Source organism: Chiloscyllium punctatum, chromosome 7 (assembly GCF_047496795.1).
Source record: "Chiloscyllium punctatum isolate Juve2018m chromosome 7, sChiPun1.3, whole genome shotgun sequence".
Taxonomy (NCBI): Eukaryota; Metazoa; Chordata; class Chondrichthyes; order Orectolobiformes; family Hemiscylliidae; genus Chiloscyllium; species Chiloscyllium punctatum.
Window position 1 is genome coordinate 135,719,169 of NC_092745.1, and position 24,879 is coordinate 135,744,047.

The 24,879-nt window shown below is 47.6% G+C and overlaps 1 long non-coding RNA gene and 1 pseudogene across 1 annotated transcript in view; one reads left to right on the plus strand and one right to left on the minus strand.

The window, feature by feature from the left end:
* LOC140480173 (uncharacterized) overlaps positions 1-3,852 on the plus strand; it is a 90,719-nt gene extending 86,867 nt beyond the window's left edge. The window contains exon 3 of the long non-coding RNA XR_011961200.1: positions 3,580-3,852. This is a non-coding gene — a long non-coding RNA (uncharacterized lncRNA). The remainder of the gene's footprint in view (positions 1-3,579) is intronic.
* The window catches only part of LOC140480172 (netrin-G1-like), a 167,655-nt pseudogene that overhangs the window by 91,473 nt on the left and 51,303 nt on the right, over positions 1-24,879 (minus strand).

Here is a 24,879-nt window from a genome sequence, read left to right on the forward strand (position 1 = left end):
GTCCCTTGTTTCCTTGATCTCAATAACAAACCCCAGCCTCAGGGAGGATTGTGTCCGATCCTGGGCCCTGCTCTTTCAGAACAATGTCAGGGTGAGGAGAGGGAGCTGAGGAATGGGATCAGGGATGAGGGACCTTAGTGAATGTGGAGAGACTGGAGAAGCTGGGATTGTTCTCCTTAGAGCAGAGAAGGTTCCGGGAGGTTTAACTGAGGTGTTCAAAGCCATGGAGAGAGTTTGATGGAGTATGGTTTTACATGTTGACAGGGCAATGAAGATTACGTTTCACATACTTACCTTCATTGGTCGGAGCATTGAATCCAGGATTTAACATCATGTTACAGCTGGCCACGACAGTGGGAAGGCCATATTTGGAGTACGGCATACATTTATAGTCACCTTATGTCGGAAAGGGAACAAAGCACATTTATAAGAATGTTACCGAGACTGGAAGGTTTGAGTTAGAAGGAGAGGGTGGACATACTGGGATGCTTTTTTTCCCTGGAGCAGACGAGGCTGAAGGAGAGGTGTATAAAATCACACGAGGGTTATAGAGGCGATAAGATCATAAGGAGCAAATATAAAGTGGTTCGCCAAAGTCTTGTCCCGAAGTTAGGGGAGTTCAAAACTAAAGAGCTTACATTTTAAGGTGAGAGGGGACAGAGTTAAAAGGGAGCCGAAGGACAATTTTTTCACACAGAGTGTGGTACGTGTGAACAAGCTGCCAGAGGAAGTGGTAGAGGCAGGAATAATTACAACATGAGAAAGACATTTGGACGGGAGCATGGATAGGAGAGGTTTAGAGGGATATGGGCCAGACGCAGACAAATGGGATCAGCTCAGATTAGGAAACCAGGTTGGCATGGACAGGTTGGGCTGAATGGTCTGTTTCCATGATGTTTAAATCTGTGAATCTATGAGTAGATCAGGAGAAAGTGTTTACAGGGGGAGGAGGGTCAGTGACCAGAGGGACACAGATTGAAGGTGAAAAGGCCCCTATTGTGTTGTCTCATGCTGTGATTTGATGCTTCAAGTGCAGTGCAGTTAGATCACATTACAATGATATTACAGGACTTTTCACCAACTCGGGAATTGAACGGTTACACAGGAGATAAAAGTCAATGTTAAATATACGGAGAATGTTAAATAAAAGATACTCTTTCCCTGTGTGTGACTAAACCTGATCATTAGGAAGAAATCAGATCCAATTCACCTCAGAAACTTAGTCTTGGTTTGTAATTCCAGCTTTCTCAATATCCGAAACATTTCAGGGAATGAAATCTCATTTCAGGAGCTTTATTTCTGGGGCCTGGTCTCCAGCTCCCACGCTGACCAGAATCTCCTGAGGGACAGTTGGTTCATTGCACAGGCCCAAAGCCTGTAATTAAAGCTCATCCATTTCCCACAGAGATTCTACTCTGAACACACAGCAGCAAATGATGGGCGTTCTCTGATCGTTAGGCCTGGGCTTCAGGTGAACTGAGATCAGGGACTTGAGGCTCCTACTGGTGCCATAGCCATGGTTCTGAGTATCCTTACTGAGTGAGTCAGGGAGCACAGTTTAAAACACTGTTTTTCTTCATTAATGTGAAGCATGTAATAAAGTAATAACACTGAGCAGATAATGTGACAGCACTGAGCACTAATTATGGGCTGCGGAGTGTGTCTGGAGTTTGGAATGAACATACGTGGTGAGAATCTCTCTGTCACCAGCTGCCGTATAATTCCACATTCTCCTGTGAAAAGATTTCTATGTTCAGCTGCTGTTTGTGAGGCTGATCACATTCTCTCTCCTGGATCACTCCAGTTCCCATTGTGACTCTGGCATTGATTGGAGCCATTTCAGGGAAGGAGTTACCTGTTGGAATCACTCTAATAAAAGGAGATTCACAGCACAGAAACAGGTCACTTAGCCCAACTGTTCCATGGTGGGGATTCATCTCCACATGAACCTCCTCCCAGCCCTTCGATTCCTTTCTCTCTCACTGGATCATGCACCTTCCCTTTCTCACCTTTATGATCTTCCTCAATAATTCCTTGTGAACCCACATTCTGCCCACTCTCAGGATGGAGACATTATTGCAGGGTCCCCAGTTGGATTAATGAGTAACTGTCCGATATTGATGATTCTTATGTGGACACTCCCTCTCCCTACTGTTCCTGTGAAAAGCAGGGCTGAATGGCCTGTGAATGTAGGATCAGGTTGGAGGGGCTGAATGACCTCCTCCTGTTTCAGTGAGGAAGAGTTGGAAGCTTGAGGTTTGGTGAGTCTGCCTGTGTCACTGTAAAGCAGCATTAATGGGACTGAGTGAATTGTTGTGAAGGGCCCTGAGACAGATTCTCAATCTCACACAAGATCCCTGCAATGGAGGTTGGGTCTTTGGAGCAGCTCATTTATCTGGAAGGAGCCTGGTGGGGGGGGTGGGGGTGGGGGGGGGGGGGGTGGGAGGGGGTGGGGGGAGTGGGGGGGGTGGGGGGGGTGGGGGGGGTGGGTGGGGGGGATTACTGTCCGTGTGCTGACTCCCACAGCCTCTGCTGTCCAGGCTCTCTCCCGGCATTCCCAACATTTCCATCATTGTTCCCAGCAACCCACTCCCAAACCGAGCCCAGACTATGTTGGAAAAGGAGGGATTTGGGGCTAAAGTTCGGGGGTTGGCTCAAACTTGTAGGAAAGGTAGGGATTAGGTTGTGACGAAGAGATCAAGAATCTGCAAAAGGGTGAGGGTCAGGTTCACTGAAGTGGAGAGAATGTGACCGATGGAGGTTAATGTGGGAAGTTGTTGATTTTTCCAGGAAGAGCAGAAAAGCAGCATTTCATAAAAATGGAGAGAGATTGCACAACTCTGCAGGAAAGAGGGATCTGGGGGTCCTGGTGCATCAATCACTGAACAAGGTCAGGAAACAGGGTCAGAGAATGACTCAGAAGAGAAATGCAATGTTGCTGCCTTCGAGGGGAATGGATTGTAAAACTGGGAATTTCTTTTATGGTTTAAAATGTACTGGATGGTGGTGAGACCACGGGAACACTGGGCACAGTCCTGGATTGCTCAGTTATAAAAGGATATCATTACATTAGGAGAGAAAGTTCACTCCAGTGATTCCTGGGGTGAGGGGGTTATCGAATGAGGGAAGGAGGGACAGGCTGGACCTATATCCAATGGGGTGATGAAGAATGTGAGGGATCTTATTGAAACCTATCAGATCCCGAGGGACCTTGTCAGGATGGAGACTGAGAGGATGTTTCCCCTTGTACAGGGTCTAGAGTGAGGGGACATGGGTTAGTAATGAAGGGTCTCCCACTGAAGACAGAGCTGAAGGGGAGTAGTTTTCCTCACCCAGTGATAAGGATTTGGAATTCTCTTGTCCAGGCACCACTGCAGACAGTGATATTAAATATTTGTTTAAGGCTGGGAAGGACAGGTCCTTGATTAATAAAGGAATGAAAGGTCATCCTGGGGTCACTATGTTGTGGAGTGGTGACACAGTCAGATCAGCTGTTATTTTATCAAATGATAGCACGGGCTTGAAGGGCTGAATTGCCTCCAGCTCCTAATTTGTGTTCCTGTTTGTTCATTTCGACAGATTGCTCTCCGTTAACTTCCTGTGAGATACCATGGATTACGAGTTTGGTCACAGCAGGAGAATGTGCCCAGTCCTGAGCGTCATTCTTTCGGAAGGATGTCAGAGTCTTGGAGAGTACATTAACTGGAATGGAATCAGGAATGACAGGCATGAGTGAATGTGGAGAGACTGGAAAAGCTGAGATTCTTCCCCTTAGAGCAGGGAAGGATCAGCAGAGATTTAATAAAATGTGGATAAATCAATTAAAACTTTAATAAATGAGGAAAGGTTCTGATGGAGTAAATAATGAGAAAGTGTTTCCAGGGGCAGGAGGGTCAGTCACCAGATGGAGAGAGATTGAAGGGAATCAGGGAAAGAGCCAAGAGGGAGGTGGGAGATTTTCTCTGACACAGTGATCTCTCCTTTTTCCATGTAGTTTGTGGTCTTTTTGGGAGCGGGCTTGCTGGGAATAGTCATGGAAAGTTCAGGAATTCCGGAGAGAGCCTGAGACAGCGGCGCCTGTTGAATTCAGAACCACGGACAGCAAGGTCATTCTAGGAATCTGTGCCACTCGAACAAACAACCTTCATGACAGGTTTCTGTGTGAGAGATTGAGAATCTGCTGGGATCTGGAAGGTGCTGCCTGAAAGGGCAGTGAAAGCAGATTCGATCAGAGCTTTCAAAACAGAATCGGGGAAGGAGAATATTTCACAAGGCTGTCAGGAGTACATAAGTCCTGAGGGTGATTGTATTGATCTGTCAAAGAGCTGAAACAAACTCGATAGGCTGAATGGCCTCTTTGAGTGCAGTGAGATTCTCTGATTCTGTGAACACCACCACACCAGATCAGAGAGATTCCACACTTCCTGGGTCCTCCTGTATCCCCTGATCACCTTCCTCGGTCACTGGGTGTAGGCTGGGAAGGTGAAAGGGCTTGGTGCTGTGCTGTAATTGTCTTTGATCTTGTGGGAACAGCAAATGGAGACAGAAACATCTAAAGGGGGCCTGCGTTCTCCTGGAACATCTCAAACTCAGCACAAACCATCATCAGCAAATTCAAAACAGCAGCAAGATGCAGACAAACAGATTGATCTGGGTGACATTTAAATCTGCACATCGCCGTGGAAACTTGTTTAAAGAGGATATTGGAAGTGAGGATCACTCCTGCCTCATGTGAACTTTCCGCAGTCTCAAACTGATCCTCATGAATATTTTCTGGGATGGATGAGCTGCTTCGGAGCATTTACAGAAGCTTCAGTGAGTGAGGTGAACATCTTTATTCATGAAATAATAAGCCTGTTTCCCAGAGACTTTATTGTGTCGGAGACTGTGGCTGTGTGAGATTGTTTGTGTGATTGTGGCAATGTGTTCCAGTCAGTCTGCTCATGGGTCTATCTGAGTGTTTCATTGTGAGTGTGTCTATGTCACAGAGAGTGTGTGACTGTCCTTGTATGGATCTGTGTCTATCTGAGGCTCAGTGTGTGCGTGGGTGTCTCTCTGGGTGTCTATCTGGGTTGAGATTGTGTGACTCTGTTTGTATGTGTTTATATGTATCTGATTCTCAGTGCCTGTGTCAGAGAGAGTTAAACTGTTTGTATGTAGCTGTGTCCTTCTGATTCTCAGGGTCTGTGTCCATGTCTGATTGTGTGTGTATATATCCATGTCCTATTGTATCTGTCACACGGTTACACTCCTTCAGTACTGACCCTCTGACAATGTGGTACTCCCTCAGTAGTGACCCTCTGACAATGTGGCACTCCCTCAGTACTGACCCTACAGTGCGTCACTCCCTCAGCACTGACCCTCTGACAGTGCGGCACTCCCTCAGCACTGACCCTCTGATAATGTGGCACTCCCTCAGTACTGACCCTACAGTGCGTCACTCCCTCAGTACTGACCCTCTGAGAGTGTGGCACTCCCTCAGCACTGACCCTCTGACAGTGTGGCACTCCCTCAGCACTAACCCTCTGACAGTGCGGCACTCCCTCAGCACTGACCCTCTGAGAGTGTGGCACTCCCTCAGCACTGACCCTCCAACAGTGCAGCACTCCCTCATTCTTGACAATTGTCCTCATCTGTAATTCACTGTGTGAAATTCGACTGGAACCTAGTCCATTGTAATCCTCAGGGTCAGTGTGGATCTGAAGGGGAGATATTGCAGGGTGATGGAGAAAGGGTCCGATGTTGCATTTTTGTGAATAACTATTTCAAAGGAGCAGCAGAGAGATGAGCAGCTGAAAGACTGGTTCCTGTTTTGGGGTTCGAACAGGAGGGTGAAGGTTTGGGACATTGAGCAGGGACTCTGACTCATTAATGGGACACTCTCACTGACTGAGCCTCTCGCTGGGAGACCAGAGGGTTATTAATGACAGACCAGAACCAAGCTTCATGCCCCAGAGACAGTGAGGTGGAGAGAACAGAACAGAATAAATCATCACCAAAAGAGAAATTCCTCCAATAAATCTGAGCAATTCTCTCACTTTGCAATGAAATGAACCCCGAGACATTGTGACAGAATCTCAGGACAGATTGTGAGGTGACTCACGAGTATTTAGTTCCTGTAGCCAATGCCTTTTCCTTTTCTCACTGACAGCACTCAGGGTCGTTTATGGTATCACCACAATTTCCTTTGAATCTCTGGGGAAATTATTGCCGGCTCTGTATTACTGTTCCGAGTCTCTGACAAGGCTATTCTCAGCAGGAGGATGTAACTGACGGACAGTTCTCATGGATTGATATTGGGCTGTGTGTGAGCTGACTGTGTGCTCAGACACTGGGCCAGAACAGGTTTCCCACATTCACAGAGACCAATCACTGCCTGGTGTTTCCTACAACAGGAGGCAACCAACAGGAAATCTCTGATAAATACAACAACAAGCTGGACTTGAATCAGAGAGACAGTTCCATTCACCAAAGTTTTACAAAGTGAAGAGTTTGAGGTAAGAATGATAGACTGGAGAATGAGGTGTGTATGGATTTCAGACAATCCCTCAAATCAACATCAAACAGATGTGCATTCCTATAGCACCCTATAGCACTTCAGCATACCCCAAAACCGATGGAATATATTAACAGTGCAGTTACAATTCTGATCAAGGAAATTTGGCTGCCAACAGTAACACAGAAAGATCCCAAAGTTAGTACAGGAACAAGTGGAGGCCATTCAGTCTGTTGAGGCTGTCCCACTATTCAGTGGGATCACAACTGTTCTGAACAATAACACCAGAGTTGATAAAGTGTGGTGCTGGAAAAAGTACAGCAGGTCAGGCAGCAGCTAAGGAGCAAGAGAGTCGATGTTTCGGGCTGAACCCTTCATCAGGATAGATAACACCATCCACTTAACTGTGCTGCAAAATCCAATCACACACCCACGAATCCCGAATCAATTAATGTCCATTTCAGATGCACACTCATCAATCCGTAACATTAAACAGCTGGTTCACAGGAGCATCTCAAGGGGTCGTGGTTTGCCGAGGAGATTCAGAAAGTATTTACAGAGCTTAGCAACCCAGCTTTTATAGGAACAGCCAACTATCCCGGAATGACTAAAACTGGGAATGAGCGGGAATTGGTGAAGACCAGAGAGTGTATAGTGTCAGCATTAGGGGCAGTTTACAAGATAGGGAGGGGGTAGGGGCTGGAGGGGGTTACAGAGATAGGGAGGGGGTGTAGGGGCTGGGGGATGTGAGGGGGATATGGAATGGACCGGGTTCAGTCGAGCAAGTGTTAAGCTTTCACTGTCTTCATTTTCTGGCCCTCAGCTGCTCCATTATTCCCTCTCAAGGTGACTGATTGAATTGGTGATGATGATAACCTTGGGTTAAGATGTTTTGAGTGAAATGATTTTCTGTCCTTGTTGGTGAGTGTGTGGAGCCCAGGACAGTGAATGAGCCTGTTCATCTGCTTGGTGTCAGAACGGTGACAGAGCTGGAGTGTTAAGGATGGCTTGGAGCTGACAGGAATGGGATAGAGAGCAGCACTTTGTTCAGCTCAGTGCAGGAGGCAGTCAGCTGGAGGGCAGCTCAGTCATGGGCTTCCCTTCAACACGTAGTTCATTGAAAGGCAGAATAATTCCCAAACACAAACCCTAAGCTGCCACAGCCTCGTGTACACCCCCGGCTTTAATCCATCCATCACTGGCCCATCCAGGAACCATGAGGTGTTACAGATTTCCCTGTCGTCCCTCAATTCCCTCTCTCTCTCTGTCTTAGACAGTTTCACTCAGAAACACTGTCACTGTGATGAACAGTTTCCTTATTTCTCTGCTGAATGACCTGACTCTGATTTCAGCTTCTGTCCCCGTGTCCCAGTCTCTCTCCACTCAGGAGGGCCAGTGTCTCTCAAAGTGTGTGTGTGTGTGTGTGACAGCATGTCTGTGTATGTGTGTGTGTGAGAGTGTGTGTGTGTGTGTGTGTATGTATGTGAGAAAGAGTGTGTGTGTGTGTCTGTGTGTGTGAGAGAGAGTGAGTGTCTGTGTGTGTGTCTGTGTGTGTGTGTGATTGAGTGTCTGTATATGTGTCTGTGTCTGTGTCTGTGTTTGTGTGTGAGAGCATGTCTGTGTATGTGTGTGTGTGAGAGAGTGTGTGGTGTGAGTGTGTGTGTGTGTGTGTGCGTGAGAGAGAGAGAGATAGAGTGAGTGTCTGTGTGTGTCTGTGTCTGTGTGTGTGGTGTGAGTGTGTGTGTGAATGTGTGTGTGAGTGTGTGTATGTATGTGAGAAAGAGTGTGTGTCTGTGTGTGTGTGAGAGAGAGTGAGTGTCTGTGTATGTGTCTGTGTGTGTATTGGGAATGTGGGGGTGTGGGATTCTCCGGGCACTTCACAAAGACTGAAGGTACGTTAGTGTCTCACTCACTGAGACTGATCCCATTTCCACCCTGACCCCTGACCCCGGCCACTGCCTAATTAGACCATGAGGATCAAACAGCAGCTTAACCTGAACAGAAATATTAAAGTTTTTGTCTGCAATAGTTACAGGAACAATCTTTCTGTTCGTGACCAAGGTATTAAACTGTCACCTAATGGGAATCTACCATCTGTAATCTGGGCATGTGAGGGAAGAGGAGAGAGGAGACAGCTTTGTTTCTGTGTCTACAAAGACCTTTCTCATCCTTCGAGAACCCAGCCTGAGAGTCGATATGATTTAATTCGGAGACAGCTTGCAGTGAGTGCTGGAGACGGAGTGGGTTTGATCTCAGACTGTTTGGAGAAAAAGCCTCCTGAAGAATCTGGGAATCAAACAGAAAGGAAAGATTTACATTTCTATAGCACCTTCCACTCCCTCAGGATATCCCAAAGCACTTTGCAGCCAGTGAGGTACTTTTGAAGTACTGTCCCTGTTAAACTGCAGGGAACACATCAAACAAGTTGTACACAGCAAGATCCCAGAAATATGGACAAGGTGAAGGAAAATATGACCCAGTTAAAATGTTGGGGCATAGTCACTTCCGGTTCAAGTGCAGATAATTAGGATGAGTGTAGTTTGGTGTTTGTTGGAAGGTATGGCTATGGTGGGCTGAAGCACCTGTTTCTGTGCTGATTCAGGAATGATTATTTATCAGTTCACTGGAGATATCCAGAAGGTCTGCTTTCCCAGCTTATTCCAGCTGTCCTACAGTAATCCCACCCTGGGGCCTATGGGGGAAATCATTCCGTGATCCTCAGACTGGATCCCAGATCACTGGCTGTTCCAGCAAGTGGACAGTATCAGGAACTCACCTGACAACTGACCAATCAGCTGCAAGTCCCCAGCCTGGCTATCGAATAACTCCAGCATTTCTCAATCATCAGGGGTGGGGAATGTGTTCCACGGGGAATGGTTGTGTTCCTGATGGAAAATCATGAGACTGTTGATCAGTCAGATCCTTATTTCTGTTTAGAAACTCATTCAGCTCAGCTCTGAGCTCATTCTCTTTCCCTATTGATTTGTGATTCAGGGAGAATTGGATTTCAGTTTTTAATCTTTCAATGAAGCTTCATTCTCCCACATGCTGAGCAGACAGTAACGTTCCCTGAGTTAATTGAGAAATAGATTCCCATCTTCTTTATTTCACATTGATGGCTCGTATGATCAGGCTGTGGATTGGACACACAGATCGGTGCAGGACGAAATTGAGAGATGAACAGTAAGAGTGTGTCAGTGAACACGCTCCATGTGAGGAATCGTAACGATGAAATGATAAACTCATGAAGTGAACGTACAGAGCGATCAGAAGGAGATGATGAACAGCAACAAAACCAGTGCAGAATGGGTTAGAGAAAATCCCTGTCACTGAAACATGGCGAGAAGCTGATCAAGGTTGGGATATAAATGTTCCAGGCTACACAACACCCCAGATCGAGGGGCTGAATGAGAAAGGAGGAGGTGTCACCCTGAAATTAAAGGGTGAGTTAAGAACATAGAATATAGAACATAGAAGAATACAGCGCAGTACAGGCCCTTCGGCCCTCGATGTTGCGCCGATCAAAGCCCACCTAACCTACACTAGCCCACTATCCTCCATATACCTATCCAATGCCCGCTTAAATACCCATAAAGAGGGAGAGTCCACTACTGCTACTGGCAGGGCATTCGATGAACTTACGACTCGCTGAGTGAAGAACCTACCCCTAACATCAGTCCTATATCTACCCCCCCTTAATTTAAAGCTATGCCCCCTTGTAATAGCTGACTCCATATGTGGAAAAAGGTTCTCACTGTCAACCCTATCTAACCCCCTAATCATCTTGTACACCTTTATCAAGTCACCCCTAAACCTTCTTTTCTCCAATGAAAACAACCCCAAGTGCCTCAGCCTTTCCTCATAGGATCTTCCTACCATACCAGGCAACATCCTGGTAAACTTCCTCTGCACCCGTTCCAGTGCCTCCACATCCTTCCTATAGTATGGCGACCAAAACTGCACACAATATTCCAGATGCGGCCGCACCAGAGTCTTATACAACTGCAGCATGACCTCAGGACTCCGGAACTCAATTCCTCGACCAATAAAAGACAGTACGCCATCTGCCTTCTTCACTGCACTATTTACCTGGGTGGCAACTTTCAGAGATCTGTGTACATGGACACCAAGATCCCTCTGCTCTTCCACACTACCAAGTATCCGACCATTAGCCCAGTACCCCATCTTTTTGTTACTCTTACCAAAGTGAATTACCTCACACTTAGCTACATTGAACTCGATTTGCCACCTTTCTGCCCAGCTCTGCAGCTTCTCTATATCCCGCTGTAACCTGCCATATCCTTCCTCACTGTCTACAACTCCTCCGACTTTCGTATCATCCGCAAACTTGCTCACCCAACCTTCTAACCCTTCCTCCAGGTCATTTATAAAAATGACAAACAGCAATGGTCCCAAAACAGATCCTTGCGGAACACCGCTAGTGATGGCACTCCAAGATGAACCTTTGCCATCAACTACTACCCTCTGTCTTCTTCCAGCCAGCCAATTCCTGATCCAAACCTCCAACTCACCCTCAATGCCATATCTCTGTATTTTCTGCAGTAGCCTACCATGGGGGACCTTATCAAACGCCTTACTAAAATCCATATATACCACATCTACCGCTTTCCCTTCATCTATCTCCTTAGTCACCTTCTCAAAGAATTCAATAAGGTTTGTGAGGCACGACCTGCCCTTCACAAAACCATGCTGACTATCCTTGATCACATTATTCTTATCCAGATGTGCATAAATCCTATCCCTTACAATTCTCTCTAAGACTTTGCCCACAACAGAAGTGAGACTCACTGGCCTATAGTTACTAGGATTATCCCTACTCCCCTTCTTGAACAAGGGAACCACGTTTGCTTGCCTCCAGTCCTCTGGCACTACTCCTGTCGACAAAGAGGACACAAAAATCAAGGCCAATGGCTCTGCAATCTCCTCCCTTGCTTCCCAGAGAATCCTAGGATAAATGCCATCAGGCCCAGGGGACTTATCTATTTTCACCCTTGCCAGAATTTCCAACACCTCTTCTCTACATATCTCAAAGCCATCCATTCTACTTATTCGTGCCTCAGTATTCATATCGACAACAATGTCCTGTTCCTGAGTGAATACTGACGAAAAGTATTCATTCAGTGCCTCCCCAATCTCTTCAGCCTCCACACGCAACTTCCCATTACTATCCTTGATTGGACCTATTCCTACCCTAGTCATTCTTTTATTCCTAACATACCTATAGAAAGCCTTAGGGTTTTCCCTTATCCTACCAACTAAGGACCTTTCATGTCCCCTCCTTGCTGCTCTTAGCTCTCTCTTCAGGTCCTTCCGGGCTACCTTATAACTCTCAATCGCCCCTATTGAACCTTCACGCCTCATCTTTACAAAGGCCGCCCTCTTCCATTTAACAAGGGATTCCAATTCCTTATTAAACCACGGCTCCCTCACACGACCCTTTCCTCCCTGCCTGACTGGTATGCACTTATCAAGGACACTCAATAGTTGCTCCTTGAACAAGGTCCACATATCAATTACGCTCTTGCTTTGGAATCTACTTTTCCAATCCACACATCCTAAGTCATGCCTCACCGCATCATAATTTCCCTGCCCCCAGCTATAACTCTTGCCCTGCAATGCACACTTTTCCCTCTCCATCACTAGAGTAAAAATCACCGAATTGTGGTCACTGTCCCCAAAGTGCTCACCTACCTCTAGTTCTAATACCTGGCCTGGTTCGTTACCCAGAACCAAATCCAGTATGGCCTCACCTCTTGTTGGCTTATCTACATATTGTGTCAGGAAACCCTCCTGCACACATTGCACAAACACTGACCCATCTAACGAACTTGAGCTATAGCTTTCCCAATCAATATCAGGAAAGTTAAAGCCCCCCATAACAACCACCCTATTACTGTCACTCTTCTCCTGAATCATCTTCGCAATCCTTTCTTCAACGATTCAACAAAGATCAAACAATGTAGCTCCGAATGGTTATAGGCCCTAAAACAGTAGTTATTCTGATGGGCTGAACGTTTAGGCTCACTGATATCTCACAGTGCCAGGGACCTGGGTTCGATTTCAGCCTCAGGTGACTGTCTGTGGAAAGTTTGCACATTCTGTCTGTATCTATGTGGATTGTCACCCACACTCCAAAAGGAGTGTGGGCTAGGTGGATTGAGCATGTTAATTTTTTTTTGTCTGTCCACCCTGCAGGCATTCTGCCTCTATTCCTGATGAAGGGCTTTTGATTTTCCTACTCCCTTGTTTTTAACCATGTTAAATTGCCAAGGCGAAAGAGAGGACTGCAGATGCTGAAGATCAGAGTCTAGATCAGTGTGGTGCTGGAAAAGCACAGCAGGTCAGGCAGCATCCGAGGAGCAGGAAAATCAACGTTTCAGGCAAAAGCCCTTCATCAGGAATAGAGGCAGGGTGTCTGCAGGGTGGAGAGATAAATGAGAGGAGGGTGGGGGTGGGGAGAAGGTAGCCAAGAGTACAATAGGTGGGGTGAAGGTGATAGGTCAGAGAGGAGGGTGGAGTGGATAGATGGGAAGGGAGATAGGCAGGTAGGACAGGTCATGAGGATGGTGCTGAGCTGGAAGGTGGGAATTGGGGTAAAGTGGGGGGAGGGTAAATGAGGAAATTGGGGAAGTCCACATTGATGCCCTGAGGTTGAAGTGTTCGGAGATGGAGATTGCCTATTGTGTCCAGGGATGAGGAGGCTAGGTGGGTTAGCCATTGGAAATGTAGGGTTACAGGATGGGTTGGGTCTGGGTGGGATGGTCTTCATAAGGTCTGTGTGGACTCAATGGGCTGAATGGCCTGCTTCCACACTGTAGGGATTCTATGATTAAGCAAGAAATAATTAGCTCACTTTGGAAATGATGAATAGTTTTCTATTGAAAGAAGAGGTTTATAATGTTGCAAAAAACAAAAATCAGCCTGAAAAATGGGATTTACAAATCAACAAGGGGCCATCAAAAAGTTAATAAAAAGAGACAAAGTAGAATTAGGAGATTAAACAAGCCAGGATGGTAAAAACAGAGTGGAAGAGCTTGATCATGTTTATAGAAATGAGTAAACATCAGTCCCTTTGAGACAGAGAGAGCAGAAATTATCAATGGGGAATGAGGTACAGATATTGAAGAAATATGTTCTTAAAAACCCAAAAGAACTGCGTTCTGGAAATCTGAAATAAAAATGGAAATCGCTGGAAAGGCTCTGTGGGGAGAAATTCAAGTTCACTCTTCGGGACCGGTGACCCTTCCTCAGAACACCTGTTCAATCTAGTTTCTCTCCACAGAAGAAATATTTGATGTTTGTCTTCAAAGCAGAAGACAGCAATTACCCAGAAAGAGAGTGGAATCTGCAGCTGATATGAATGAGGAAGTTTGGGTCATTAACACCAGCCAAGAAAAAGACCAAAAAAAAACTGGGGGGGAGTGAAATCAGAGCAATCTTCAGGAGCTCAGAGAGAAAATACTGAGGTTTGAAGGAGAGCCCTTCAGAGACCGCGGGTATCTGTCTGTGACTGTCCAACATTCCCTGGATTCTGGAATGTTCCAACAGATTGGAAATAAGCAGATGTAACACCGACATTCAAGAATTGACAGAGAACGAGTGAAAACAAGGAATGACAGGCTAGTTAGCCTGACATCAGGAAAATACTGGAATCTATCATGGAGGAAGTCATCAATTGTAGTTAGAAAATCATAATCTGACCAGACCAAGCCTAGTCTGGGTGGTCCGGTGGCTCAGTGGTTAGCACTGCTGTCTCAGGGACGCGGGTTCGATCCCAGCCTCGGGTGACTGTCTGTGTGGAGTTTGTACATTCTCCCCCGTGTCTGCATGGGTTTCCTTCCGGGTGCTCTGGTTTCCTCCCACAATCCAAAGGTGTGCAGGTTACGGTGGATTGGCTATGGAAAATGAAGGGTAACAGGAGTATGGGGGTGGGTCCAGGTGGGATGCTCTTTGGAGGATCAGGGTGGAGTTAATGGGCTGAATGGCTTGCTTGGGGAAAGTGGGGACTACAGATGATGTTGAGTCAGAGTCACAAAGTGTGGCTACCTTCCCCCTATCCTCTATTTATTTCTCTTCCTGCTCCACATTCCTGATGAAGGGCTAATGCTCCTGTTCTCAGATGCTGCCTGATCTGTTGTGCTTTTCCAGCACCAAACTTTATGACTCTGAATGGCCTGATTCCACACATAGGAATGCTATGATTCTAAGTCAACAGATTTTGGTAAAACAGGAATCAGATTTGATAATGTAATGAGAGATATTTGTCAATGTAACCCCTTAAGTAGATGAAGGGGAACCAGTCAGTGTAGTTTACTGGGATTTCCAAAAGGAACTGATAAGGGTCAACAAGATTAAAGTAGAAAGTGAAGGCTCCTGGGGCCATGAATGATGGATTATGCTGGATAGAGGCTTAGTTAATACAGAGGGAGCAAAGGGTAGGGTGCAGCTTACTGTCTTTACTGCGAGGGAACGATCTACTCACTCTCCCTGGCTCTCTGGGGGTGAAGGAGCTGCTCACTGTCCCTGTCTCACTCTGGGATTAAAGGATCGATCGGTCAGTATGTAGATGGTGAGGGAGTTCTGGTGAGTTGCTGTGGTGCATCTTGTAGAAGGACCCACTGCTGCTGTCCTTGTGGCTGGAGGGAGGGAATGGGGAGGGTCGTGGATGAGGTGTTGATGACACCAGCTGTTTTATCATTGTGTGAGTCCTTAATGGCTGGGAATGACTGTGGGAGCTTTGAGTGATGATGGAGTCCCATCAAACATTCCCTAAGCTCCCTCGACATCGCCCACAATCATTAATCTGACATAGTAGAGATTCACATTCCCATCTTCCTGTCTGTATGTTTATCCTCCAGCCAGGCTTTAACAAAGCAAATCCATTAACAGAGATAAATGGTGAAGGGCAAAAGGCAAACCTCCCCCGTGTGGTGATTTGTTGAATCTTATCCTGCAGTGGATTGTGAGCTGATCTCTCTCGATGAAACAGGACAGGGCTTCAGGGGATCAAATATATCCAGTTTGTGACCACAACACAAACATGTCAGACCACACTCTGTAAACACATCACTGGGAAAGCTGTTCAATGGAAGACAAGACAGAGCTTCTCATTGACTGAGAGTCTGTCGATAAAGCTCCGAAATCTCCCAGATGGTTTGTAGAAACAGTGTGAGCTGGGCAGGAATTTCCCTGCACAAACTCCCTGTAAAAACTCACCGTGATTCAGAGAGTGATCACAATCTCAGTCCACACGGTCACTCTGTCAGAATCAATCCAGGTTTACAGAATATACCTGGATCGGGAATCACAGGAAAGATCTCCTTTGGAGACTGTCCCTGAGCTCAGTGTTTCAATCCACAACCAGCCCAATGTTACACTGACACAAAGACAGTGAGAATAGTCACTAAGAGGGTCATGTGATAATCACATATCACACTGAACGTCAGTGCAGACGGAGTGCCGCACCGTCAGAGGGTCACTGCTGAGGGAGTGCTGCACTGTCAGAGGGTCAGTGCTGAGGGAGTGCTGCACTGTCAGAGGGTCAGTGCAGACGGAGTGCCGCACTGTCAGAGGGTCAGTGCTGAGGGAGTGCCGCACTGTCAGAGGGTCAGTACTGAGGGAGTGCTGCACTGTCAGAGGGTCTGTGCTGAGGGAGTGCCGCACTGTCAGAGGGTCACTGCTGAGGGAGTGCTGCACTGTCAGAGGGTCAGTGCTGAGGGAGTGCCGCACTGTCAGAGGGTCTGTGCTGAGGGAGTGCTGCACTGTCAGAGGGTCAGTGCTGAGGGAGTGCTGCACTGTCAGAGGGTCTGTGCTGAGGGAGTGCTGTACTGTCAGAGGGTCTGTGCTGAGGGAGTGCCGCACTCTCAGAGGGTCTAGAACATAGAACAATACAGCACAGAACAGGCCCTTCGGCCCACGATGTTGTGCCGAACTTCTATCCTAGATTAAGCACCCATCCATGTACCTATCCAAATGCCGCTTAAAGGTCGCCAATGAATCTGACTCTACCACTCCCACGGGCAGCGCATTCCATGCCCCCACCACTCTCTGGGTGAAGAACCCACCCCTGACATCTCCCCTATACCTTCCACCCTTCACCTTAAATTTATGTCCCCTTGTAACACTCTGTTGTACCCGGGGAAAAAGTTTCTGACTGTCTACTCTATCTATTCCTCTGATCATCTTATAAACCTCTATCAAGTCACCCCTCATCCTTCGCCGTTCCAACGAGAAAAGGCCGAGAACTCTCAACCTATCCTCGTACGACCTACTCTCCATTCCAGGCAACATCCTGGTAAATCTTCTCTGCACCCTCTCCAAAGCTTCCACATCTTTCCTAAAGTGAGGCGACCAGAACTGCACACAGTACTCCAAATGTGGCCTAACCAAAGTCCTGTACAGCTGCAACATCACCTCACGACTCTTGAATTCAATCCCTCTGCTAATGAACGATAATACTCCATAGGCCTTCTTACAAACTCTATCCACCTGAGTGGCAACCTTCAAAGATCTATGTACATAGACCCCAAGATCCCTCTGTTCCTCCACCTGACCAAGAACCCTACCATTAACCCTGTATTCCGCATTCTTATTTGTTCTTCCAAAATGGACAACTTCACACTTGGCAGGGTTGAACTCCATCTGCCACTCCTCAGCCCAGCTCTGCATCATATCTAAGTCCCTCTGCAGCCGACAACAGCCCTCCTCACTGTCCACAACTCCACCTATCTTTGTATCATCTGCAAATTTACTGACCCACCCTTCGACTCCCTCATCTAAGTCATTAATAAAAATTACAAACAGCAGAGGACCCAGAACTGATCCCTGCGGAACTCCACTTGTAACTGGACTCCATGCTGAATATTTACCATCTACTACCACTCTCTGACTTCGACCGGTTAGCCAGTTTTCTATCCAATTGGCCAAATTTCCCTCTATCCCATGCCTCCTGACTTTCCGCATAAGCCTACCATGGGGAACCTTATCAAATGCCTTACTAAAATCCATGTACACTACATCCACTGCTCTACCCTCATCCACATGCTTGGTCACCTCCTCGAAGAATTCAATAAGACTTGTAAGGCAAGACCTACCCTTCACAAATCCGTGCTGGCTGTCCCTAATCAAGCAGTGCCGTTCCAGATACTCGTAAATCCTGTCCCTCAGTACCCTTTCCATTACTTTGCCTACCACAGAAGTAAGACTAACTGGCCTGTAATTCCCGGGATTATCCCTATTCCCTTTTTTGAACAGGGGCACAACATTCGCTACTCTCCAGTCCCCTGGTACCACCCCCGTTGCCAGTGAAGACGAGAAGATCATTGCCAACGGTACTGCAATTTCCTCTCTTGCTTCCCACATAATCCTAGGATATATCCCGTCAGGCCCGGGGGACTTGTCTATCCTCAAGTTGTTCAAAATGTCCAACACATCTTCCTTCCTAACAGATATCTCTTCTAGCTTATCAGTCCGTTTCACACTCTCCTCTTCAACAATACAGTCCCTCTCGTTCGTAAATACTGAAGAGAAGTACTTGTTCAAGACCTCTCCTATCTCTTCCGACTCAATACACAGTCTCCCACCACTGTCCTTGATCGGACCTACCCTCGTCTGTGCTGAGGGAGTGCTGCACTGTCAGAGGGTCTGTGCTGAGGGAGTGCCGCACTGTCAGAGGGCCAGTGCTGAGTGAGTGCTGTACTGTCAGAGGGTCAGTGCTGAGGGAGTGCTGCACTTCAGAGGGTCAGCGCTGAGGGAGTGCCGCACTGTCAGAGGGTCAATACTGAGGGAGTGCTGCACTGTCAGAGGGTCAATACTGAGGGAGTGCTGCACTGTCAGAGGGTCAGTACTGTGGGAGTGCTGCACTGTCAGAGGGTCAGTGCTGAGGGAGTGCCGCACTGTCAGAGGGTCAGTGCTGAGACAGTAATTACCTATCCCTGTATCTTATGTCAGCTCTTCAAATTTGAATGAGTTGGAATCATTTCCATTTAAATTCCAAACATTTCCCATTCTCATCCTCACCCTGATTGTTTCATCTGTTACAGTGAGGACATTTCCGAGGAAGACCGTGCTCTAGACTGAAGGAATATTTTCAAATGTCCTTCTCCCTGATCCAGAGATTCTCACTCCCTCCGTTTTACCCTGTGCCCAGGGCACTTTGCTGATTTTCACTGGGAATGTTCGATGGATCTGATTGTTGTGTTATTTACAATCTGTCCCAAAGGGCAGTGAGAGAATAACAAACTGCACGTTCCCAGAATGTAACTTGATCTTCCCTGGAATGTGTGTACCGTGTCTGACTGGAGTGTGTAAAGAGCAGAAAGGATCTTCTCTTGCTGCCCAGTGACAGAAACATCAATAAAAGGCCATCAGCTTCCAACCTCACCGTGACAGCAGCTCCCTGGTGACTAACCCACCATTCCTGATGTTCTCCCACATCCCTCCTAATAACAACCCTTCCACATGATTTCCTTCCAGTCCTCACACACTCCTGTTTTGGTCAGCACACAGTCCAAACACTCCCCAGGGTCCCTCCCATCTCTCCCTGCATTCCCCTCACATCTCCCCCTTTACCAACCTCCCTCAACACTCCCCCTCACCTTTCCCCCTCACCTTTCCCCTTCTCCTCCCCTTCCCTCTCCTTACCTCTCCCACTTCCCAACCTCCCTCAACACTGCCCCTCCCCTCTCCTCCCTACCTCTCCTCACACACCCCCCTCCGTCTCACCTTCCCCATTCTCTCTCCTCTACCCCCTCCTCAACTCTCCCTCCCCCCCAATCCATTCATGGGACAGCTTTTGAATTTACGTGCCCTTTCACATTGCAGTAAAATCCCCTGAAGTCTCTGGGCTGACATCCCCCACCCAGCCCAACCCTCCTGGAGAATCTCCGACTCCTTTCCCCACTGTCACACAGCGTGGGGTCAGGGAGGGGAGGGGGGGAAATGAGATAGAGACTGGAGATACAGGAAGGGGTAAGACCCAAAGCTGTCTGGAAGGCAGAGTGAACCTCATCAGGTTCATGTACAAGGGCATTACTGGATGGTGTTTGATGTGAGGAGCCTGTGAGTGAGGCAGAGGGGGTGAAGTTGCTGATGAACATGTGGTGATGTGATATCCTGGAATTCCCTCCCTAAGGACATTGTGGTTCTACCTCCAGCACATGGACAGCAGCGGATCGAGAAGGCAGCTCCCCACCATCCCTCGGGGGCTATTAGGGACGGCCAGTGATGTTCACAGACTGAGAAGGAATGAATGAAATGGAACAAATTGGCACTAACTCTCTCTGTCTGACTGGTCCCTGACCAGTAAACCTGCTCCTGTACGGCTGCCAACGGGAAATCGGGGAGTTTGGGAATGGCAGACACTGGGGAATGACATCAGGAAAAATGCCCGAATATTTTATTGTTAATGAGAGTTAAAGAATGAAACAAATGCAATCAAATAATACTTAAACCTGATTGGATAAAATTCCAGAACTGAATACCAACAGCTTCATTAAATTCCCAACTTGAGCTTCATTCCGAGTCCCGCAGGGTGAAGTTGACTAATTTATGCAATAATGTCTAAAGGAGCAGAATCTGTTTTCTAAGCATTTTATTGATCAGAATGTAATCCATAAACTACAATTATCCCCTCATCGAATTCCTGTAATTATTTCATCCTGATCATTATTCCTGGGAGATGCTGGTTAATTGTTAATGAAGGTGATCTATTCATTGGCTGTTCCGCTTCTGAACCAGCAAATGGAAATCAGGCTGTTTCCAAGGCTGGTTTTTCCAGCACAGAAACAGGCCATTCAGCCCACCTGCTCCATGCTGGGGTTTCTGCTACACACCATTCTCCTCCTGGCTCCTCTCAGCACATTCTTCAATTCCCTGCTCAGGGTGAGGTCAGTGTAGCTCAGAGAGTGATGACTGAAGCTGCAATGTTGTTTGTGTGTTTCTGTAAGGATCAGTAAGAGAGAGCCAGCAGCAACAGCAGTGATAAAAATCACCCCACACGGATCATTCTGGCAGCTGCTCGATCAATGTCAGAGCAACACAATCTGGGCTTGTGTCTCTCCTCCCCTCCCTGAACTCACCCTCCTCACCTGGAGATGACACAAAGACTGATGAGTGGGACAATGAGGAAGAAGAACTTGGTTATTGATTGATAGGAGAGCAGTGACTCACACAATCACATGGCCCAGGAGGCCAGTCAGCCCACTGGGCCTCTGCTAACCCTTTGAAAGAATTCCATTCAGATCGTCCTGACTTTCCCACGGGTTCTCTCACTGATTCTCTTTGATCTGCCTCCCTACAATCACTCACCCTCCTGCTCCTGCAAACATTTCCTCCTGATTTTCTCCATCCTAACTCCTCAATGCAGAACACTTTCGTTTCTGTGAATTAAACAGAATACTCCAGCTGAGATCTAAGTTGTCATTTCAAAAGGGGTTCACATCCCTCCTTCCCTTTTAGAAAGAGAGAGAGAGACGGAGCAACCTTCAGCTAAAGAGATAGTGGGCTGTGGCACTGACCGAAGAGTTTCCCTCTGATATAAATCACTGCCACAATCTGCAATGGCCCACATCAGCCCATAATCACTCAATGTTCCTCATCGATTTCTACTTCCCTTCAAGTCCTGGCTCATTTCCCTCGTATTGAACCAAAAGATAAAGTACATCCTGTGACACAGAGCTCCCTCACCCTAATTAACCCAAATTAAAGTTTCAATCATTGCATCTGGATGTGGAGCCAATGTTGCCAAAACCCAGATTGTTTCCAATGAAGAAAAAGCCAACTCGTCTATCACTGGGGGCTGACCACATTCTCTAAAGCCGAGTGTGTGTGGCTGGACGGGTCAGTTCAGCTCTCACTGTCTCTACGATCTCCCTGTCACTGGGCTCTTCCTGCGAATTGCAGCTGCTTTCAGCACAGAATCCCCCCCTTGCAACATCAAGAGCACTTCTGTTACAGACAGACACACAGATTGGTTCATCACAAGGAACAGAGTCACTGAACAGAGTCATCCAGTCAATCACTGAATCATCACCAGGTGTGGCCCAGTGGGTAGTGGACTCGCCTCAAAGCTGGCAGGTTATTGGTATAAAAACCACTCCAGAGACTGGTGTATCACATCCAGGATAACATTGCCAATGCAATATTGAGGGACTGCCGCACTGTCAGAGGCTCAGTGCTGAGGGAGTGCCGCACTGTCAGAGGCTCAGTGCTGAGGGAGTGCCGCACTGTCAGAGGCTCAGTGCCGCACTATCGGAGGGTCAGTGCCACAGGTCACTGTCGGAGGGTCAGTGCCGCACTGTCAGAGGGTCAGTGCTGAGGATCAGTGTCCTACTGTTGGAGGGTTAGTGCTGAGGGAGTGCCGCACTGTCAGAGGGTCAGTGCTGAGGGAGTGCAGCACTGTCAGAGGGTCAGTAGTCAGCGAGTGCTGCACTGTCAGGGGGTCAGTACTGAGAGAGTGCTGCACTGAAACAGGGCATTCCCCTGATTGCAGAGTCTGATCCCAGGCAGTGATGTCTCCGGGAGCTCTCTCCTCGTTTTCCAGTAATCTTCTCTGTAATAACAGCAGCAGGAGTGGCCCTTTGTGCTCATTGTCTGGTGTCTGTTTGAACAGCCCCATGTCGTGAAGAGACTGACAGGATTTACCAGGGACAGAGTCTGACTGACTGGAAGATCACTGTGTGCAATGGTGAGATGATGATGTTCCTGCTCCCTGCTGGCTGGCCGTTTGGATTTACACAGTGTAGTGGGAGTGGGGCATTGTGAACCGATACCCTCTGTCCTGTCCCCTGGATGGGATTGAAGACAGATAGTGAGACCCTCATGGACAGGACCCAGTGAGCTTTTCTGGGTCACACTCACACTGTCCCCAACAGGACAGGAACTGGTGAGCTCAAAGCACGTCACAAACCCAGATCATTCTGGGATCATCTGTCCTCTGGAGCAGGCAGTCAGATGATGTTCTGTCCACCATCCAATGGGAGCGTTTGACCCGAGGCAGAGATTTGAAATGGATGCCCCAGCCAACACTCCTCCCTCAGTTAGCGATAGATTCAAATCCTTCCCCAGTGTGTCACTATGGGATCATTCTGTGCCAAAGACAAAACCTTTAAAAATGACAAACTTGAAAGGATCCAGAAAAGGACAGGAAATGGATAGCCACCTTTCAATAAAGAGGTAGCACCAGCACACCTGTGATGGAGTGAAAGGCCTCCACCTTTGGACCCTTTGATAGCCAGGGAGCTGCAGCCATTTCTCAGCAGGTTTGGAGCTGACACCTCCTCCCCCCAGTTCAAGGTGCTCTCTCTGTCTGCCTGAGGGAGATCTCACGGCATTGAGACTGAGCTGTCGGTAAATTGTTCTCTCAATCCCGCTCCCCATGTGTTGTGGTACAGCACATCCCGAGACAATGTAAACCCCCATTCCCTCCCAATGAGAACAGGCCAGAGGCTGGGGAAGTACAGGGCCTTGGGGACATGGTCATTGGAGACAGCAGCTGCAGGTGATTGAGGCCATTCAGAGGGATATCAGGAAGCAGGCCAATTCACAAAGAGCCTCAGAAATCTGGCTCCCTCTCCCTCTCCCTCTCCCTGAAAGGTCACTGGGAGCATTTCAGGCTGACACTGATTGATGTTTCTGGGGACCAAGGAATTTGGAATCAAGGACGGGAAATGGTCGGAAAGGCCAATTGGAATCTGATTATAATATGGAACAGGTTCAAAGGGCAGAGTGGTCTCGTCCTTTTCCAGTTGCTTTGCTGAAATGGCAGGAGGTGGGTGTGAAAGAGGAAATTAATCCAATGCAGCCCTCCGTGGGGAATTTCACAAGGTGAAAGTTCGAGGCTGGGACAGTCTCAGTCCATTCCCATGGTTGGGAATGGGGGAGAATGATTCCCTGGAGATCAGTGAACACGTCCCCAGGACTGTCTTTCTCCTCCCCCCATCCAACACTGAGACAGCAAACACCCAGTAAACATCAGACCAATGGACCGTCAGAAAAAGGAACAGAACATAGAACATAGAAAAATACAGCGCAGTACAGGCCCTTCGGCCCTCGATATTGCGCCGACCGAAGCCTACCTAACCTACACTAGCCCAATAACCTCCATATTCTTGTCCAATGCTCGCTTAAATGACCATAAAGAGGGAGAGTCCACCACTGATACTGGCAGGGCATTCCATGAACTCACAACCCGCTGAGTAAAGAATCTACCCCTAACATCTGTCCTATACCAACCTCCCCTTAATTTAAAGCTGTGTCCCCTAGTAACAGCTGACTCCATACGTGGAAAAAGGTTCTCACTGCCAACCCTATCTAAACCCCTAATCATCTTGTACACCTCTATCAAATCTCCCCTAAACCTTCTTTTCTCCAATGAGAACAGCCCCAAGTGCCTCAGCCTTTCCTCATAGGATCTTCCTACCATACCAGGCAACATCCTGGTAAACCTCCTCTGCACCCGTTCCGGTGCCTCCACATCCTTCCTATAGTATGGCGACCAAAACTGCACACAATATTCCAGATGAGGCCGCACCAGAGTCTTATACAACTGCAGCATGACCTCAGGACTCCGGAACTCAATTCCTCTACCAATAAAAGCCAGTACGCCATATGCCTTCTTCACAGCACTATTTACCTGGGTGGCAACTTTCAGAGATCTGTGTACATGGACACCAAGATCCCTCTGCTCATCCACACTACCAAGTAGCCTACCATTAGCCCAGTAATCCATCTTCTTATTACTCTTACCAAAGTGAATCACTTCACACTTAGCTACATTGAACTCCATTTGCCACCTTACTGCCCAGCTCTGCAACTTATCTATATCCTGCTGTAACCTGCCACATCCTTCTTCGCTGTCCACCACTCCACCGACTTTCGTATCATAGGCCATTCAGCCCTTCGAGCCTGTTCCACCATTCAATAGGATGATTGGCTGATCCAACATTCCTCACATCAACTTTCCTCCCTTTTCCCCATAACCCAAGATGCCCCGAAATAATCAAGAATCTTTCAGCCTTAAATATCCACAAGGACTCTCCCCCCACAACTCCCTGTGTTACGGAGTTCCAAAGACTCACAACCCTCAGAGAGGAACTTTCCCCCTCATCTCAGTCTGAAATTGGTGCCCCTTTATTCTGAGACTGTGCCCCTCTGGTCCGAGAGGCCCCAGGAGGGGAAACACTCTCTCAGTGTGAATCTGAGAGAGAGCCTGGGGATGTTCAATTCTCACCGTCCTTTCAGGGCTCAGTGAGGAGACTGACAAGAGGAGAGTGTGTAGAGGTCAGACAGCGACTGTGAGATTTCCCAGGAGAGGGAGAGATACAGCCACAATCACTGAACAGAAACATTGGCTGTGGAAGGAG